The 3837-nt window shown below is 37.7% G+C and overlaps 1 non-coding gene across 1 annotated transcript; it reads left to right on the top strand.

The window, feature by feature from the left end:
* The first annotated feature begins 3319 nt into the window (after positions 1 to 3319).
* On the top strand, positions 3320 to 3462 carry LOC119426201. The gene has a single exon (XR_005187604.1). It is a non-coding gene; the product is annotated as a U11 spliceosomal RNA (small nuclear RNA).
* The last annotated feature ends 375 nt before the right edge of the window (positions 3463 to 3837 follow it).

Here is a 3837-nt window from a genome sequence, read left to right as displayed (position 1 = left end):
ATTATTATTATTATTATTATTATTATTATTATTATTATTATTATTATTATTATTATTATTATTATTTCATTAGCCATGATAATCAAAACTACAAGAAATAAAGGTTTGAACTATTTGTAATAAATCTACATAATATATGAGTTTCCCTTTCTGAAATGATTGACAATAAAATTTGAACTTTTTCACAATATTCTAATTTTATGAGATGCACCTGTAAATGATGTCATCCCTTCTGTTCTGGACAGACATCAGTTTGCCTACAGTGAGAACCAATCAACTCAGAATGTAGTCTCATTTGTAGATGTTTATTGAACATCAGATCTCTTTCCTCTGAATCCCTGTTAGTTAATGAACTGATAACTGATCATCACATTGATTTATTCTGTCTGACAGAAACTTGGCTACAACAGGAGGATTTTGTTAGTATAAATGAATCCACTCCTGTTGATTAGTAAAATTTTCATTATCTTACAACAACAAGTCAGGCGGAGAAGTAGCTCCTATCTTTCAGTCAGGATTATTGATTAATACTAAACCAATTATAAGTTATAATTCTTTAGAGTTGTTTTTCCTCAGTCTTTCTCATCCAAAATGGAAATCAGAAAAAAAAAACAATTTTACTAGTTGTTCATCATCTACCAGGTCCTTATTCTCAGTTTTTATCTGAATTCTCAGATTTTTTTTTATCTGACTTATTTTTTAGTAATGATAAAGTCATAGTAATGGGGGATTTTAATATTCATGTATATGTTGAAAGGGATACTTTAAGCATAGCCTTTAAAAAAATTAAGAATCTATTGGTTTTACCCAAAATGTCCACACATCTATTCATTCTCATCACCACGTTCTTGATCTGGTTCTGATTTATGGCACAGAGATTAAGTACTTATTATATACCTTCAAAATCCTGTTCTGTCTGACAATTTTTAATAACTTTTGCATTTACATTAACTGACTACACAGCCACTGAGAATACTTTTTATTCTAGAAGGTGTTTATCACAGAACACTGTAACCAAATGTAAAGAATTTCTTCCATTGTTGTTTTCTGCTGCCTTGCAGTGTAATGCACCAGAGTGCAGTGACTTAGATGATCTTTTTGATAATTTCACAACTTTAATGCAAACTTCACTCGATAAAATTGCTCCGCTGAAAAAGAAAGTAATCAACCAGAGGAAGCTGGCTCCTTGGTTTAATTCTGAGTTACATACCTTAAAACAGGGAACTATAAAGCTGGGAAGATGATGGTGTTCCACTAACATGGAAAAAAAAAATATTTAACTCGGAGAATAGCCTGCTATAATTTCCTGCATTTTGTTGTATTTTAACGGGCTGTTATAGGTCTACATCAACATTTACCTACATTTGGAAACAATTAGTAAAATTACTATTTTGGAGAGAAACAGCAGGTTGTATGTGAATTAGAGCAGCTCTGATTCTGTCAGGTGTCCTAACCCCCCCTCCTCCCCCCTCACTTCACGGTTCTGAGGTGAACTCTTCTCTTCTGAATTTGTTGCTCGTGCTCCAGTCTCATCTCGTGGCACCGTTTGAAGCACCTGAAGGCTTCAATTCTGTGCTGTCCAACTAAGGACAATCAATCAATCCATCCATCCATCCATTTTTTATTAAAGTAAATTGGACTGTCTCTTTGACATTTTGATCGCTGTTGTTAGACAAATTAGTGTCGTTGTTTTGAAACGTGACGTATAATGTGAATAACACATCAAACATTTATATCTTTGTAGTTTTTATTTTATTTTTTTACAGTAAGCATTTTTTAATTTATTATGTCTGAAATGTAGCAAGAGTTTAGACACCTGCTGGTGTGTGTGCGCGCTGGGTAGAGATTGGAGACGTTTCTCTGCGTAACGGAACCGTCTACAGGCCGTTTATTTATTCTGTTGAATAAATGATCATTTCTGTTTCGGGGGTCTGAGAGGAGGGGAGAGGGGGTGTTTTTCAGTGCACGGCCCCACTAAGGAGGGACAATATTTGGAGAGGAGGAGGAGGAGACAAGGACTCCGCACAGCACCTCTGTGCATAAATTTGACTATCTGATCCATCCTCACCCCCACTCCCACCCACCCCCACCAAAAGGCTCCTATCCTGCTCCTCAAAGGAGCATGTAGCTGGTGCACCGCGCGTGCTGTGGCTGAAACATCCACAGACTGGGTCCGCGGGACTAAGGGCAACGTCTCCTCTCATTGTATTTTTTAAATAAATAATCAAAATAAAAACGCACAATGACTTTGGACTTTTAGGGGCGGAGTTGATGAATCCGAGGAAAGAGTTGCAAGAACAGAACAGGTCAAAATGAGAGAGTTCCCGTATCTTGTTCCGGCAGGATCCGGCTCAAATTAACCATTGTGAGAGAGTACCACTGCCTGCAGCTCCTCGTCCAGGATGGCCGCTAATTGTCAACTGCTGTCGGCCATTAACCTGATGAGGATCACCTCCTACATAAGGCTGCAATCCAGTGTTACTCTGCTGGAGCATTGACCATCTAATGGTATTGTTGTCTCCGGCCTGTAAGTTTATATTAAGTAAATCTACTTACCAGTCTCTTCTTATCTCCAGTGTTCCTGTCTCCTCGGTCCTGGTTCCCCTGGTCCTGCCCTGGTTCTCCTCGTGCCTTGCCAACCATCAGTTGCCAGCCTTCCTCACTCTGTTGGATCCTTGTCCCCCTCTGGAGCTCTTCCAAGGATTTGGAGTTGGACCCAAAGGCATCTTCAAATCTGTAAGAGAGAATACATCACCACATTAATATTGCCTGTTCACCTGCCGACCTCCTCTGATCATCTCCCTCTTTTTCCTGGAGCTGCCGAGAAGCAACTGTCTGTTTATCCACTGTAAATAATAAACACTGTCACTTTTGTACCCACCTGTGCCTGCCTCGTTCCAGGTCTCATACCACTCTGAGTTCCTCGAGTCTTAACAATAGCTTTATCCAAACCATCCACATGTCTGCTAGATCCCATCCTATCCCAACCAGACTGTTTAAAAAGTACTTCCCCTCATTAATATCCACATTTTGAATCTGGTTAATTCGTCTTTAATGAATGTGTATGTACCACAGCACTTTAAGGTTGCTTTAATAAAACCTTTACTTAAGAAACATGATTTTGATTCAAGAATTCTGTCCAATTATAGACTTATATCTAATCTAACGTTCATCTAAAAAATTCTTGAGAAAATAGTTGCTGGTCAGTTGCATGAACATCTGCAAAGAAATAATCAAGGTAAGTCAAATTTATTTATAAAGCACAGTTAAAAATAGCAGCTGTTACCAAAGTGCTTAACAATAAAACTCAATGGCAGTAAAAAATGGCTTATGCTATGTTTAGCACATGGTGGGTTAGGGAAACGTGCCTGCCATACAAAATTGCCATCAAGGAATTTCAAAAGCACATTTTTTTGAAACTAGCAACAATCCATTTGAGGAGTTTAATTAAGGGTTTAGAGCTCATCATAGCATGGAAAGCATGGAAACAGCATTGGTGAAAATTAATAATGATTTTCTCATGGCCTCAGACAATGGACTTGTGTCTATACTGGTCCTGTTGGACCTCAGTGCTGCATCTGATACTGTTGATCACAATATTTTACTACAGAGGCTTGAATATGATATTGGGATTACAGGAATGGCTCTAAAATGGTTTAAATCATATTTTTTGATAGATTCTAATTTGTAAATTACTTTGTAGAATCACACTTTTAAAAAAGTTTTGATTTTGTTAGATAAATTGTTAAGATTACGCAGGGAACCCAGATGGTATGAGACCCAGAACGAAGCAGACACAGGGGAAGTACAAAAGAACAGTGTTTATTATTTACAGTG

Source organism: Nematolebias whitei, chromosome 19 (genome assembly GCF_014905685.2).
Source record: "Nematolebias whitei isolate Nwh7 chromosome 19, NemWhi1, whole genome shotgun sequence".
NCBI classification, from domain to species: Eukaryota; Metazoa; Chordata; class Actinopteri; order Cyprinodontiformes; family Rivulidae; genus Nematolebias; species Nematolebias whitei.
This window is presented reverse-complemented; position numbering and strand designations above follow the sequence as displayed.